At 38.3% G+C, this 17,767-nt stretch overlaps 2 protein-coding genes across 6 annotated transcripts in view; one reads left to right on the top strand and one right to left on the bottom strand.

The window, feature by feature from the left end:
- Dscam4 (Down syndrome cell adhesion molecule 4) overlaps nt 1-17,767 on the bottom strand; it is a 360,507-nt gene that overhangs the window by 187,097 nt on the left and 155,643 nt on the right. The window lies entirely within an intron of this gene.
- Etf-QO (electron transfer flavoprotein-ubiquinone oxidoreductase) overlaps nt 1-17,767 on the top strand; it is a 476,511-nt gene that overhangs the window by 411,327 nt on the left and 47,417 nt on the right. The window lies entirely within an intron of this gene.

Here is a 17,767-nt window from a genome sequence, read left to right as displayed (position 1 = left end):
AGCTAAAAAAATCTCAAATTAATCCAACTAGCTGTGGCATGATCCTTTCCCGTATTCAAGGTGAATCATTTACCCAAAACCAACAGCCCAACGGTAGATTAATATGGTTACGTTAAGTCCATTGGCATACAGAAACTATACACACGACACCTAAAGAATCCGAACTTTGCACATAAAATGATTAAAATTGCAAAGATCCCTGCTTGCTCAGGAGCAATAAACTATTAAAATGTATCGATAGACTAGTGGAAAGGAACAATTAATAATAAAAATAAAACGATGTCATAGAAAATATTTATAGCGCCGGTAAAAGCGCAAAGAACATAACATTCAAAAGAAGCAAGAGAAAACGTATGTTGGAGCAATGAATTCCATAAATAATTAAAGAATATAAAACAATCTAAACGAGCACTGGAAAAGGGCCTATAAAAAATTTATAATAATCCCGTTCCCCGTATTTTTTTTTCTTTTCACTAGTCTTTTACAACTTTTGAAAAGTATTTTGTTCCTGCGCAATCGGTTTATTGCAAATTTTACATTAAACTATTTGAGTTTTCCCTTCTTTTAGCAAGCATTTATTAGGCTGCAGTTGACATACCAGAATGAAACTAAGAAATTTCACATAAATTTGAGTTCCATTAACTCAAATTCGCAGGTCACTGATAGACTGAGTGAATTTTCCTTTAATAGGGGAAATGGCTCTAATGTTGGCCTATGGATCTAAGATTGGGCCCATCGCTAAAAATCTACTATTTATCAATTGTATCTAGATGATCGCGTCATTGGGACGGTACTAATGGATATTTTTGGTTGCTATTGAAAATTTTTGCTGAATTTATGTATGAGCCCATATTAGGGACACTTAGGCCGACATTTCATACATTTCCCCTATATGCGTGACTATCGGGAAAAACGAGTCTACGATTATATTCATCAGGTAAGTAAGCCAGTTTTTGGCCCTAGTGGTCATCTAATTAACCTTACTTTAAATTTCAAAGATTTTCATTCTTTACCTTTTTTCTATTATAGTCACACATAAAGGTTAAATTATGTGTGCGAGGAATTGTTTTATTTTTCTTCACCGTGTTATTAAAATGAGAGCTCATATCGGTTCTATGGAGTTATTCATGACTTGTCCGGCGATGAAATTTGAACTCGTCTACTTTGGACTCCAGAGGACGCTCCGGTCGAATAAAATTCGCCGCCGCACGAAGATGACTATCTACAAGACCTGGACTATGCTCGTGGAGGACCAAATGTTTTCGATTGGAAGGTGTTACTTACCATCTACGGTGGAGTGCAGATGCATGACGGAACGTGGAGGAGGCGAATGAACCACGAATTGCACCAGCTGCTGGGAGATCCATCCATCGTCCACACTGCAAAAATTGGGCAACTACGGTGGGCTGGGCACGTCGTCACGACGACCCAGTGAAAATGGTTCTCAAAAGCAACCCTACAGGAACAAGATGAAAAAGCGCGCAGTGGGCAAAGTGGATCGACCAAGTAGAGGGCGACCTGCGGATCCTTCGCAGCTACGAGGCAGGCGAAGTGTGACCATGGATCGAATAGAGTGGAGACGACTTCTTCGGACAGCAGAGGACAACAAGGCCTTAGCCTGATTGGTAAGTGGTAAGGTAAGTAGGTCTTTGATGTCTTGGGAAACTCAATATCAAGAAATGTATAACTTTACCCCAGAATCCCTCTCTCTAGGAAACTCTATTTAAAAGAAGAAAAAAAATCGAGTGCATTCTAGGCGGTGAGTACAGAAAGCCTTAAAAAATGCTATGTAAACCGAGCAACTTTGTCGAAGACCGTAGAGCTGTAAAAAATATACCCACGGTTCTAGAGATTTTGACCACGCAACCGCCCAAACTGCCCAAATATTCTTCTGTAATCTAACAGTATATGTGAGAGCTATTGTTTTAATTTTGATGTTTTCAACTTCGTATGATTTAGTTTTTAAAGTTTTCACAGCTTTAGTGTTCGATACAAATACCAACAATTAATTTCTTGAAACAAATTATTGAGAAGGAGATAATTGATGCCTCTAAGCCGAGGGGGGAGGTCTGAATTAGTCCACCATCGCTCTACCGTTAATACGGTACTGATTGAGAGCTTTCACCAATGCATGATTTTGTATATTGTGTGGCAATCCCGACAGATTTACTCGACCAAACCGAGAATGAAGCCCACCTAGCTGCTATTTTTTTTAAAGAAAAAGTTTTTTTTTTCTAAAGTGATCTAAAACTGTCTCTCTGCCTCAAGTCCGATAAATAACAAACAAAATATATTAACTGGAAAAGACTCTTAACGGAAATCATATGAACAACTTCTAGCATGGTATGCTTTAAATCTGACAACCCTAAAGGCACACCCACCAGAAGACATTATTGATCTGATGATAATTTCATAGCATGAATTGGCAAACGAAAGCATCCAATAGCATTCCATTTGAAAGCGCTTAGCTCAGGACGATGCAAAAAGTTTATCAAATATGCCGTTTCTATGATCCTGACGATTAAACGAAATGGTAAGGCGGTAGATAATGAACGAATGGAATTTTCTTGGAGCTCCGTGGCGGGAATTACTCTGATGGTATTTTTTTTTGTCCCCTCACAACTTAGGAACCAGGAACGGCATTCAATTTATGGAAGTTTGCAATTGCTAACGTCAGTACGACAATGGTCGATTAAAAAAGCGGTGCTGGAGGTCTGTTAGAATCGCTATCATTTTGGGTGTGATTTTTGCCCCTGGTCCCTCTCGAAGAAGTTAGGAACGGTTATGGTCGTACGGTCAAATTGATATGGCATGGCTTGGCTGCTGGAACATGGCGAATAATAACCGTTAGGCATGAGTTTATGACCGGTCATGGTGCTTCTTCTGAATACACAAACGAGATAACGTTGCAGGAAAAACTGAAAACACCATTTTGATAAAGGTATCTTGTTGAATTTTTGAAGACAGTTTCTTGGTAAAATGTTATTCTGCTTCCTCAGTTACTTTTAAATCCGGATTGGAACAATAAGCGTGCAACTCCTACAATGACACCGTCATGCGTTTTGTTCAATTTAGAGTTGTTTTTAGAGCTTTAGACGCCTCATATGGATACACGCGACTTTTATTAGTCTAATAGTAAGGTAGGTTAAAAGTTGTAATTTTCGACCTAGCCTACACACTTAGAAAAAATCAAGTAAATTTAGGTCAAGCGTTAGCGTCAATTTTGACATAAAGTTGAGTCATAACAGACGCGAAATATAGCTCAATCAAACGTACTTTTCGGGGGCGACCCCGGCGTAGTGGTTAACATCCATTCCTCTCACGCCAAAGTCACGAGTTCAAATCTCACCCCCGGACAAGTCACGAATGACCCAAGAGTGTTAAAGTGACTATAATTAAAAAAAAAAAACTACTTTTCGTCGAGCAGCGAAATTTTCAGTCTTGGAGCACTTAATATTACATGACATATTTGTTTACGTCTCATTCTTTATGTCAAAGACGGATTCCGTCACGTGTAAAATTAGCTATTTCTAAGTGTGTAGTTCCTTATCACTTTCAGAGTTTAATTTATAGCTTTCTACACGGCCTTGACAGCCCAAACAACTCAGTTTGTCATAAACTGGTTTACATAACTTATATATGACAATCTCAGCTGTGAAAATTTACTTCTAGTCACTTATATTCAACTCATTTAGAGCAAAAAAAGCGCAAGAGATGGGATCTATATATAACATATGTCAAGTTTTATATGATTGACTTGCGCAACTAATGTATGACTATAACGCAACTACTGTTTTGAAGATGTTCTAATTGGATTCAATCCTTCCAACGAATGGCATTTGTTCATTTTTCCATCATCATTATTAATTTTATTGTTCGAATAAAGTGTATAAACTGAGATTTCGTACTCAAAAACTTTTGTGCAGTTGAAAATTTATGGTGAATCTTTACTAATTTTAAGGTACCGTAGTACCATAGAACGCTATTTTATATTTTTGCAATGGCTTGAACATGTTCCGGTGAGTTTGGGCCTTGCACCTAAAGCGACCTGAAAGGTGTTAAACCAATCATGCACATGGGACTTCAAATACAAGATCAGTGGTTATCATAACCTCAGGACCTCTTTTCCACATCCAGTCATGTGGTCTAGTGGTAAACGTGGGCCCAATCCTAGTCGGTACCGGGTGCAGTTTTTTATGCATAAAATCTCTGATCATGCCTTCCTTCGGAGGAAAGGAAGTAAAGCCGTTGGTTTCGGTTCATGAGTTGATGAGGGATCGATAGCTAGGGTCCAGGTGTGGGTCCTCAGTATGGCAAACAAGATCGACGGAAAACAAATCATCATGTGACACCTCAAGCCCCACATTAGAACTGTGAAACATAATCAATTATGGTCATATTTAGTTTCCATAACTACAATGCATTGGCTACACCTAGTCATGTTCCAGATGTCCCCAGGGAAGTGACCAGTTTCTAACTTATAGTACGTTCAGACTACAGAGTTATAACATGTTATAGTGCTATCTTGATGGTGGTTTCTGTGTTGCAATTATTTTACAACCGTTATAACATGTTATAACTCTCCAGTCTGGACAGCGTTTTAGACCGAAAATTCATCATGCCAAATCATCACATTAAAACACATGAGCATTCGATATCAAGTTCAGTAGCAGTCACATCCGGGTGCCACAAGTAAAGTTGTCTCCCTTCAGTTAGTCTTCGATAACTTATTGAAAGACTTTTATCAAAATGACGAACGATTCAATGTAGTGATTTCATTCCCGGGACATGATATTTCCTGGGATTTCCGACCTCACTCGAACATTAGCCCCACGTTACTCTATCTTGCATATCTAGGCCATATTTGAGTTTGTTGAGGTCTCCTGAGTTTAAGTTAAGAAGAAACTTATGTTCTGACTGTTGGAACATTTGTATCATTGGAAGCAGATTTTTCTTGCTCCCGTGGATCACGCGTAAGTATCTCTGCTCACGAGTACACACTCCGTTTTTGGCCCTTCATAAAAAGATAGATTGAATACAACCAGGTATCGTACTTGATAAAGTCATACGAGATGGACAGTTCACTGTATAATTGCTGTGCCCTGCGACATTGAGGGCTATCCCTTACATACATACATACATACATACATACATACATACATACATACATACATACAGAAGAAACTTATGTTCTGACACGTCGCGCTCGGTACCGCCTTCTTTGGGAATTGGATTATTTTCACTTTTTCTTTCAGTCAATTCTTAGTTTGTGACATGATTGTTATGCAAAAACTATTTTAAGAATGATGATCTTTCATATGGCAGAGTCTTTCAAATCGTTGATCACCTCCGATTTGCATTCGATTCAATTATAATTGACGATGATCTTCAGCTCTTGATCCGTCTTAAAAATGTCCGTAGGAGACAATATCAAAGAACACGCGATCCTGCCATGAAAGTTATCTGGCGGGATATGCAAAAACAAATTAAAAAGCGGTTCTCTGCCCTGAGGAACAAAACTTTTGAAAATAATGTTTCTAAATTAGACCCAAGTTCCAAACCCTTTAGGAAACTCTCAAAATGTTTGAAAAAACCTCAAAAGCCTATTCCAACGCTTAAAGAAGGTGATAACATTTTGATCACAAATTCGGAAAAAGCTCATAAACTTGCTAAGCAATTCGAGTCTTACTAGTCCTATTGGCAATGTGGGTCTTACTAGTCCTATTGAGAATCAGGTTACTCGGGATTATCTGAATATTTTCTCTTGGGAAAATATATTTGATGATTCTTGGGGAACTGATTTGGACGAAGTAAGATCTATTAATAAAAAGTTTCAAAATATGAAAGCTCCAGGTGATGATGTAATTTTCTATATCCTCATCAAAAAACTCCCAGAGAGTACCTTGTCTTTCTTGGTAAAATTATTTAACCGATGTTTCCATTTGCCATACTTTCCTGATAAATGGAAAAAATGCAAAAGTTGTTCCAATTTTGAAGCCGGATAAAAATCCAGCTGAAGCTTCTAGCAACCATCCAATAAGTTTGCTTTCTTCAATGAGTAAACTTTTTGAAAAGATAATTTTAAATAAAATGATGTTTCACATCAAAACGAACTCAATTTTTGCAGATGAGCAGTTTGGATTTCACTATGAGCATTAAACTACTCATCAACTCTTAAGAGTTACCAATTTAATTCGGTCAAACAAATCTGAGGGCTGCTCAACTGGAGTTGCTCTACTAGACATAGAAAAATCATTCGACAGTGTTTGGCATGAAGGTTTGATTGCTAAATTGAAAAGGTTTAATTTTCCACTTTATATTATGAAATTAGTTCAAAATTATTTAACAGCCAGAACTCTCCAGGGAAATTATCAAAATTCCAAATCTGATCGACTAGCTGTTAGAGCAGGAGTTCCTCAGGGTAGCATTCATGGGCCTATATTGTAAAACATTTTCACTTCGGACCTCCCTGATTTGCTTCAGGGTTGCTACAAATCTTTGTTCGCTGATGACACAGGCATTTCCGCTAAAGGAAGAAGGCTTCGTGTTTTTTTGCAGCAGACTGCAGAAAAGTTAAGATATTTTCTCTTTTTGTTTACAAAAATGGAAGATTTCTCCCAACGCTTCCAAAACTCAACTTTTAATATTATAATTTCCTTTCTGTAACCTAGTAATAGTCACATAGTCACAATGAACGGAGTTCCAATTTCCTGGCCAAACCAAGGGAAATATCTTGGATTAGTACTTGACCAAAATGTAAAATGTAACAAAAATATAAAATGTTTGTATCCTCTTATAAACAGGAAATCCAAACTTTGCCTGACGAATAAACTTCTAATATTTAAACAAGTTTTTAGACCGGCCATGCTTTACGCTGTGCCAATATGGTCTAGTTGTTGCACGACTAGGAAAAAAGCACTTCAAAGGATTCAGAATAAAGAAGATGATTTTGGAGTTGCCTCCCTGGTACAGTACTACCGAAGTACATAGAATTTTGAATGTTGAGACTTTAGAACAAATGTCCAACAAAATAATTAATAATTTCAGGCAAACATCATTGCAATCCTCAATTGCAATGATTAATTCCCTTTATACTTAGATAAGATTTAGTTTTCGTTTTTAGTTTTAAGATGTAAATTTTTATACTGACATGCAGATTTGAAAAAAAAAATAGTTTAAAATACTGTATAGAATGAGTATAGTACTTTTAATACCATCAATTTATTTATATTTATTTTTTTGCTCTAAACTTTGTGGAAATTTGAGAACACATGAAAAAAATACGGCGAAAATAAAATCACCCACACAGTAATCAATATTGAATTTTAATTGTGATATAATCATTGATGCGTGTAACCTTAAATTTCATTTCACACAAACCAGCAACTTGCAAGAAATGTTGCTTGCAAATATGGACGGTTGCATACAATATTTGCAAGATTTCATGAAATGGCTCAGAACATTTCATGACTTATAATGTACACTTGTATCATATGTGACGCTCCATTTATGTGTATCATATTGAACCTGAAATTTACACTACTTTTTCGAACTGTGCACAAACAGAATCGCAGGATCTTTTTCTTATTCCGGGTTTTGACGCTCTTATGCTATGTTCAGATTAAGCAGTTATAAAATGTTATAAGACTATCTTGATTACATTTTTCATGTCAATAATTATTATAACATGATATAACTCTGTAGCCTGAACAAGGCATTACACAATCTTTCAAGACAACCAATGCACAATATTGTGTGGCATGTACAATAATACTATATGCCGAGAGAACTCGTGGAAATGTCCAACCCGTTAGATTTTCTAGAATGAACCGGAAATCGTAACCACCATGCCATTACTGACTAGTGTACAGGATCTGAATGGGTGGTAATTTATTGCAAAGTTCGTATATTGCTAATTCAAATATTTATGAGAATCCCACATTATCCGGATGGGTGTTAAAGAACTCTTAAATGATAACTTTAATTAACCTACCCACGTCTACCAATTGGAGCTCAGTCGGTAAAGGCACAGCTACAAAGCAAGACCATGCTGGAGGTGGCTAGGTTCGATTCCCGGTCCAGTCTAGGAATTTCTCGACTTCCTTGGGCATAGAGTATGATTGGACTTGCCACACAATTATACTAATGCAAAAATGGTACAGGCATCGAAAGCTCTCAATTAATAACTGTGGAAGTGCATCTAGATCACTAAGTTGATAGCACGCAATAAGCTAATATGCCATACGCAATAAGCTTGAAATGCGAGGAAGAAGAAGACATCTACCAATTGACATTTGAAAGTGCTTCTATACAGGCCGGTATTACATAATAATATCGGTTAGAATTTACTATAAACCGCCATGGAACATGCACTATTTCTTTTGAGCAGATGCTTCAAGAGGAATCTCAGATTCTTCACGATCGTAAATATCACCATCTCGATAGTTTCTGCAGATGCGGTAATAAAGGCAAATTGTATTATTTACATAAGATACTTTGTTGCGGCATAAATATTCCTGACTCGTTCTTCACAAGCTCGGCTTTTGCATTCACATTATAAAAGCACTCGTTAGACCAAACAGCAAAACACTGTTGCCGTCCGTATAATTTTATCTGCTGCCATCTACAACCACAAGATTATGGATCTGATTCACTCAATGTGTAGTAGACCAGGACTTGAGCTAAACTTTTCTTTCCGCCCGTTTCACTTTTTTTTTTAGTTCAATGCAGACAGTAAAGGAGAAGAAGAGCAGCTTCACTGAAAGCATGTGCCTCTCCGCAGTTTACAGTTGTTTCATCTTGCGAAACTACATAGCGTTCTGTACACTTTCTTAAAATATATAAACTGTTCATGTTTACGGACTCTGTGTTTCTTCTTTCTTGTGTTCTTGCCACCCACATTGCCCTGTAGCCGCTGACCACCCATCCCTACCACAACCACTGACTGGATGTTGGAATCTACTGCTGTTCCTGCCGTTGGCAGTCCTCTTCTCCGTTCCACTATAGTCTTCTCCACCTAAGTTCCCCTCTTTATAATAAAATAAGGAGAAAACATGCTTCTGATGTTTGCTTCCTTTTTCCGGTTTTCGTTCCGGACTATGCACGACTTTCTGTGCTAGGGCACTATATGCCTCCTAGACCTCTTTTAGGCTCAACAAAGAGGCATCAGCGCTTCAAAAAAAAAACACACACAGTTTCCACTCTGAGAGCAAATACAATTTGCTCTAAAATTTATGTTAATGTTTGGATTATTCTCCTGGAAACGACGGCGCGAGGGGTGTATTAAAATTGAATTGTGAGCTCAAGCACTCCGGTGTTGTTCTAAACAAGGAAAAGTGCTACCCGCCATTTCAAGTGGTGATATGCTGCATGTTTTAATAGTACAAAATACGCTTAAGGAGAAAAGGTGGATGTTTGCTGTTTTTGAGCGATTGAATCAAATGATGATCTATGGCTGGAGGAGATTTGTCTACTGTGATGGTTCGTAGGCCAATAGACCTAACACCAGGTTCCCAGGTTTACCCGAGCATTCTAAGATCAAAACGAATTCAAAATTTGATGTTGTTATGCTCATGTATTTTATTATTCAGCATGCTCTCGTTTTGGTCGTTTTAACGGATAACAAAATTTGAGAGCAAAAAATGCCTCCAAAAATATCAAATCGAGTGCTACCCGAGCAAATTTTTATACCAAATCGACAACAAGTTCTGATAGCCGGTTATCAAGGTCTGATCTGAATATGAAATAATTGTAGTTGAGTAAACAGCCCACATAGCATAAATTATAACAAAAAATTCTCGTTGGATATCACATAAATAACTAATTTGGTTATACTTGAAAACATCTTGTAACAAATCGTGCGATCTAAGCAAGTTTTTCAACATTTTTTCAGTGAATAGTATTTAAAGTTTTGAACTAACCCTGCATCGTTCGTCAGCAAATAGTACTTTTTTCATGATAGCAACTGATAACAAAGCTATTCAACGTTGATAACTTAATTAGTAATTCGATAACAACTGAAAACAAAATGAGATCTGGAATAATAAGAATTGTTATCTAGATGATATAAGGTTGTTATTTTACTTTGGTCGGGTAGTTCAACTCTTAAAGAAAGCTAAATGAAAACTCTTTAGGCATGAGTGAGTGCAAAACTCGCTCAATTTCCCAAACGTATTCGTAAAGCTCATCAAAATGAAAACAATATTTTATGCCAATGTCTAATTAAAATCCATTTAGGATTTCAATTGAAAGTTTAAATCATGGTGTTGGTTATCATTTTGCTTTGATTTTGATGCTCAACTTTTCTCGGGAATCTGTCACAAGCATTGGCATGTTATCAAAAAGTGCCGTTTTCCATCAAACTTTTACGTACGAAAGCACTTTCAGAAAGCAAATTCCCCGAGCGTCTGTACACCATGAAGATGTGGCTTAAACAGCGTGTATTACCGGAACCTACACCTAAGATGGCAGTCAACCACTTATTGTCTCCGAAAATTACAACCATTACATTAACCAACAATAGAAGGCAACGAATTTTATCACCAAAAATGACTGACTGCCGACTTTCGAACCTACTTCATACCTTACTTCCGACTTTTACGGAAATCATGCCTTTAAGATTTTCGATGTTGTTATTGTTGGTACTTTCGATAGCTCTTTTGCAATGCTACCAGCCGGAAGTCAAATCATCAGCGACATAAAGATAATTTTTATCGTTAGGCCAGCTCTCTTGAACATGATAGTACAAGAAGCCAACAAGTCGTGCATGAAGCACGAAATCATGGGACTGAGTGAAGTCCGTAGACCGACATTTGGAGAACGCCAACTGCCATTGAACAGTTCCAGGCAAAATAGCAACAAAAATTTAATGTTTGAATCAACCTTCTCCGATTTGTATGAAACTTTACGTAACTGTTTGTTATGAGCATTTGACAATTAACATTTTTGCTAAAAAAAAATTCCATTTTAGATGTTGTTAAATGTTCAAAATGGCGTCCTTGATTTTTTTTTAAATTGTAGCACGGAAACGGCATTACTGATCAAAATTACGACAGAGACAAAGTTGTAGAGAAAAATAATGTGTTGATGAAAAATAAACAAATTACTTTTTATTTTGTTTATTTTAAGGAAAGCTATAAAACAAAATATCTAAAAATGTTCTTGCTGGGGTACTTAAAAAAAGGGCTTACTAAAAATGAAATGTTTTGGAATGTTCAAAACCATGAACACCTGAAAACTGACAAAAATCGTAGAACAAGAACTTTAAGTTTTTTTTTTACTTTTTGTTAGTATGGTTTTTAGAGTATTTTTTTTTCATAAAATTATATAAATATTTCAAACATAGTTGTCTGAGTATAAATTACATGAAAAATGGGTCAAAATTTGTTCCCAATTGGTACCCAATACTAATCTAGAACTACTGTTGTATAAAATGTAAACTCAAACATTACTGATTTTTGGCTCCGCAAAGTGCCACACACGACTGAGCCTAGTAAATAAACGAACTAGTTAAAAAAAAAAAGTACCCCGGAAGCGGCTGTTATTGCGAAGCTATCATGTGCTATCAGCTATCAGCTGCCATAAGTAAATTTCAACAAATCCCATATATAATTCTCCTACTGGTTATTTGATGTTGTGTTTCACAATTATATGAATTTGGTAATTTGGTTCATTAAATAATTCAATAAATAATTTTCTACTTAACCTTGAAAAAAGAAGCGGGCGAACTTTGACGTTTTGTATAGAGGACGTTCCAAATATGTCACGCACAATATTTTCAAATTGTTAACCTCTCTCCTACGTCATGCATCTTTCCATACTTATCAGGTAAGGCCCCTCCCCACTTTTTGTTACCTCTGCATATCGTTTTACTTTATTACCATTAAACAAATATGAAGCATTCGGTTTTGATATGGTCATTTCCATTTTCATAGCAAGGAACCGATTTTAATTGAAATGTCCCTTCGAAGAGTTAGAGCACCCTCTAAAAGCACGCCCGTTTGTCAGTCAAAATAAGATTCCTAAGTAACAAGTAAAAAAATGACACCGTTATTGACCATGCATCAGTACCCTAGTCTCAACTACTTCACCGACTTCACTGATGTGCATTACATAAGCATTCTCTCGTACACACACACCTCAACAAAGTTTATGTCCGCACATCGTTTGATTCAGCGTTTAAAAAGCATCGTTCGTATTCAAGCGCAGCTACAAACAGGCGTTGGCGTTGGAAAGAATGAATGTTATTAAAAAAAAATAATAAAACGGAATAATTCAAGCTCGAACCATGAACTTTGGGTGGATCAGACTGGCACGTTAACCTCTCGTCTGTATTTACTCTGAAAATGTATAGGCTAAAGGCGTATAAGAAGCGTTCATTGATTTCGTTTGCCCTTTCTGTTTCAACATAGCAAGCCTCAATGTTCACACTTGCTTGCAAGTACTAAGTATCTCGTTCGATGTGCAGAGTACGCCCAACGTAAAATACATATTTTGATGTTGTTTTTGGGTATTTTTTTTTTTCAAATGAAAATTAGTGCATTTCTTGTAAATATGAGTACAGTCCATTTTTGAGTTAGGTTACATGTTTAGGTTACGAAAATTTAGTGTGAGTAAGAATTTTCTTTCGGATATCAGTGAATTCAGGCAATAACTTGGTAATTTATTACGGAAATTTTTTGTGAACTTGGTTGATAATTAACACAGCTTTCACTGTATACATATTTATCTTAAATCTGGTGTTTTTCATTAATCTAATTTACTGCTAAGTTGTGATTGAATTGTGTTTTATTATTGTCTTCTAAGGGTTACGTATTTTGTTTGATTTGTGGAAAATGGCTACGAAATTCCCACGTGCAGCACATTTGCTAAACGATGAGGTAGATTATGAGTTAAAGTTGAGAAATTGTGGGGAAGAGTGTAGTAAAAGTTTTGAATCGAAACAAAGATTGCTGAGAAGGTTATTTCGTAAGGATGCTAAATAGAACAGAGAATATCGATCGAGGTACTCCATTGTTCAGGAATGTGAAGTGATCGCTAAGAGAATTGAGGAGATTAATATACACTCTTAGAAAAACTGATGTAAATTTAGGTGCTCTGAGACTGACATATACGAGCGTCAATTTTGACATAAAATTGAGTCATAATAGACGCAAAATTCAGCTCAATCAAACGTACTTTCGAACTTTTCAGTCTCGGAGCACTTAATTTTACATGACATGTTTGTTTATATCTCATCCTTTATGTCAAAGATGGATTCCGTCACGTGTAAGATTAGGTATTTCTAAGTGTGTAGCTTTAGATCAAACTAATGATGTGAAACTAGTTTCCCGTCTAAAACAAATCGAAGCAATGCTCAGACTGACGAAGCAGAAACGATAAAGAATCGGTTGTTAAACCGGATAAACGCTCTACTGATTGCGAATAGTTCGCTAACCGGCGAGCATCACGATCACGAGTCGGTGTCCGAGTCGACAAGCAATGAATCCGCTGACTTTGAAATTTCGGAAACGGAAATAGGTGCAACTGCATTGAAAAATAAGAAGAAAGGGAAGAAATCAAAGAAAAAACGCAAGAGAATGAAGCTGACTGCGCAAAACTTGAACGTAAAGTTCTAGGTCTCGAAGTTCAGATGGTGGAACTTAAGACCATGCTTCAACAGGTATTGAGTCTCAGTCAGTCATCTCAATTACCACAGCAGCCGAGCAGGACAGTTCAGGAAACCCGAACAGGAACGGTACCTAAAGGCGGACGACCGCAGGATTAACAACCACAAAATGTGTATTCAGAAGACAACCCAGTAGGACATTTAGGAGGGGTTCAGACGCAGTACGAAGGCTTGTTCTCAGTGAACGATCTGGGAAACAATTCCGGACGACACATTGTGGGACAGCAGAATAATCGTTGGTTTCAGGGATACAACCATGCAAATAACTTGGCAGGATTTTCTCCCCAGGGACCTCCGGAAAATAGGGATCGTAGGAGCCTCATTCAGAGGGACACGAGAGGGTCAAATCAGGAAGGAAATTTTAATCAAGGGTTTCAGGAACATCAAACGCGATACAACACGATCGGAAACCAAAGGGGACCATTTGCCGAAATTAGTCAGCAAAGGTGGCCGAACGGACTTCAAAGAGATGAACGCGATAGTGACGGAAGTGAGCAAACTCAGGGTTTTCCTAATCCTTCGGATGTTCCGATACGGAACAGGAACCAACACCGAGAGAACCGTACGCAGTATGACAGGAAAATAGAAAAATGGAACATTTTCTTTTCGGGTGCTGCTAGGTCACCAACTCTAGAGGACTTCATTTACAAAGTGAAGGTTCTGGCTAGCATGAATGGAATGCTTAATCAGCCAGATTCACCTACTTTTGCGTGATGAGGCATCAAACGGGTTCTTTACCTATTACGATGCTAACTGGAATTGGAACATTTTCGAAACCAGAATAAGAAACAGGTTTGGAAACCCAAACCAAGACCAAGGAAATCGCCAGCAAATCTACGAGCGAAAACAGCTGAAAGGTGAGACCTTTATTGCCTTTGTAACAGATATCGAAAGATTGAACAAGTTGTTGACCAAACCTTTGATGCCGCAACGAAAGTTTGAAATAATCTGGAAGAATATGCGCCAGCATTATCGGTCTAAATTGGCATGTTTCCAAGTAAACACTTTGGATGAGTTAATCCAGTTAAACTACCGGATTGATGCTAGTGATCCAAGTTTGCACCCAGTTGGCTCAAAACACGGAATTCACAATATTGAAGCGGAGTCGGAAGGGGAGATTTCAGACGAGGAAGAGGTCAATGTTCTGAGCAGGAGGCAACAGAGAGTGAACGGGTCTCCGAATCAGCAAGACAGATCAGCACCAGGGGTGGAAGGATTGTCGAGATCACCGCTGTGCTGGAATTGTCGGCAAAACGGGCACCTTTGGAGAGAATGTAAGGAAGTCAAAACAACGTTCTGCTATGTGTGTGAAAATCCTGGAAAAATCTCAAGTTCGTGCGAAGCGCATCCAAAAAGGAATCAGCCAAACCAAAGGTCCAATCCGGCACCACATTCGGGAAACTGAGTTTGGAGTGCGGAGATGGGAACCCTAGCATTCCTCAGCAACCCTCTGTTCCCACCAAATTAGAACCGTATGTTGACCCAATTCAAAGCCTGCTAGAAGTCAAGATCGAAACTAGTCAGTGTCCCCCTGTTAAAGTCAATATTTTCGGTATAGAAACGGACGCTTTACTTGACTCAGGAGCCAGTATTAGTGTGGCTAATTCACCTGAACTGGTTGATCGTCCTGGATTAAAGCTTTTACCATCGCCGATAAAAAATTTGCACTACAGACCACACACAGTACTCTTGTGCAGGATACGTTAAAGTTCCTATTAAATTTAAAAATTATACGAAAGTAATATCTCTTGTTATTGTTCCGGAGATATCTAGGAACTTAATATTGGGAATAACCATCTGGAAAGCGTTCAATATCAAACCGATGATTCAGAACGAATCAGGTTTCGAAGAGATCTCTTCAATACAGAACACTGTGAATGAGGATTCCTCAGCAGCATTATCGGAATCCTTCCATTTTTTCTTACACCCGGTTGAAACTCTACCAGTGTTCGAGAAACCAGAGCCAGATGATTCTGTGGACATTCCAGGTTTAGAATTGCCAGAACCATCGAAAGCAACACCGGAAACGATCGAAACGGAACACCTTCTTTCTTTCTTCTTTCTTTACGGAACACCTTCTATCACCAGAAAAAAAATCAGTTGGCGGAAGTCGTTCGAGAATTTCCCTGTACAATGGAGAATAAATTGGGACGGACTACTTTAATACAACACGAGATCGTGCTTCGAGACGAGGTAAAACCAAGAAGACAGGCTCTATATCGTTGTTCTCCCTCCATTCAAGCTGAAATGGATAAAGAGATTGAGCGGTATAGGAAGTTAGACGCGATTGAAGAGTGCTCAGGTGAATGGGTGAACCCTCTGGTTCCCGTTCGGAAATCGAATGGAAAAATCAGAGTATGTTTGGATTCAAGACGCATCAATGCTTTAACAAAAAAGGATTCATACCCGATGAGAGACATGAAAGGAATTTTTCACCGTCTCGAAAGCGCTAGATACTTTTCAGTGATCGATTTAAAAGACGCTTATTTCCAAATCCCCCTGAAAGAAGAGTGCCGTGATTTGACTGCATTTCGAACATCAAAGGGGCTGTTTAGATTTAAGGTGTGTCCATTTGGTCTCACGAACGCACCTTTTACCATGTGCCGTCTGATGGATAAGGTGATTGGCTTCGATTTGGAACCATACGTGTTTGTATATTTAGACGACATCGTGGTAGCAACCAAGACACTGTCGGAACACTTTCGTTTGCTGAAGATAGTTGCAAACAGACTGAGTCAGGCAAACCTCACGATTTCCTTGGATAAATCTCGCTTTTGTAGGAAACAGGTTAACTATTTGGGTTACCTGTTAACTAATGAGGGGATAGCCATTGATAATTCTCGGACAGAACCGATTTTGAATTACGCCAGGCCAAAAAGCATTAAAAACATTCGACGCCTGTTAGGATTAGCGGGATTCTACCAACGATTTATTAGTAATTACAGCAGAATAGTATCTCCAATTTCTGATTTACTGAGGAAAGGTCAAAAGAAGTTCCTATGGACAGAAGCTGCAGAGCAAGGATTTCAAGAGCTTAAATCTGTTCTGGTTTCGGCACCTATTCTCGCAAATCCAGATTTCGAACTACCATTTGTTATCGAATCAGACGCGTCCGACAATGCTGTAGGAGCAGCATTGATACAACACATTGATGGCGATGCGCGAGTCATTGCATATTTCAGCAAGAAATTGAGCAGCACGCAGAAAAGATCTGCAAGTGTTGAGAAGGAAGACTTGGGCGTTCTGTTGGCGATAGAACACTTCCGACACTTTGTAGAGGGAAGTAGATTCAAGGTATTCACTGACGCAAGAAGTTTACTATAGTTGTTCACGATTGGAGTAGAATCAGGAAACGCCAAACTTCTAAGATGGTCCCTAAAAATACAATCGTATGACATAGAATTGGAGTACCGAAAGGGAAAACAAAACATCACCGCTGACTGTCTTTCTCGTTCTGTGGAGGCTATATCTGTGACATCAGTAGACCCAGAATATCAGGACCTTATCCAACAGATCGTTCAGAACCCTCAGGACTACAGCGATTTTAAGGTCATAGATGGTCAGGTGTATAAATTCATAAAATGTCAAGGTACGGTTGAGGATGTTCGGTTTTGCTGGAAACGTTATCCACAACGGGACGAGAGGAAGCGAGTAATCCAGGAGGTTCATCAGAAAGCCCACTTAGGATTCGTGAAGACGCTAGCAGCGGTAAGAGAGAGGTACTTTTGGCCGTTGATGAGCTCGCAGATTAAACGCTTTTGTCAAGAGTGCGTGACTTGTCAAACGAGTAAGGCAACGAACGTGAATACAACAGCACCGTTAACGGTTCAGCGGAAGATTGCGGAATATCCATGGCAATTTCTGACGATGGATTATGTAGGACCGTTGCCAGTATCCGGTAGGTCAAGGAACACGTGCCTATTAGTAATCACAGACGTGTTCAGCAAATTCGTGTTGATACAGCCATTCAGACAAGCGACAGCAGACTCCCTAGTGCCATTTGTTGAGAACATGGTTTTCCAACTTTTCGGGGTTGCAGAGGTAGTATTAACGGACAATGGAACGCAATTTGTCTCTAGATTATTCCAGGACCTTCTCGCA

The sequence above is a fragment of the Ochlerotatus camptorhynchus genome, unplaced genomic scaffold, assembly GCF_037179485.1.
Source record: "Ochlerotatus camptorhynchus isolate MF236.1 unplaced genomic scaffold, CSIRO-AGI_Acam_v1.1 ptg000146l, whole genome shotgun sequence".
Taxonomy (NCBI): Eukaryota; Metazoa; Arthropoda; class Insecta; order Diptera; family Culicidae; genus Ochlerotatus; species Ochlerotatus camptorhynchus.
This window is presented reverse-complemented; position numbering and strand designations above follow the sequence as displayed.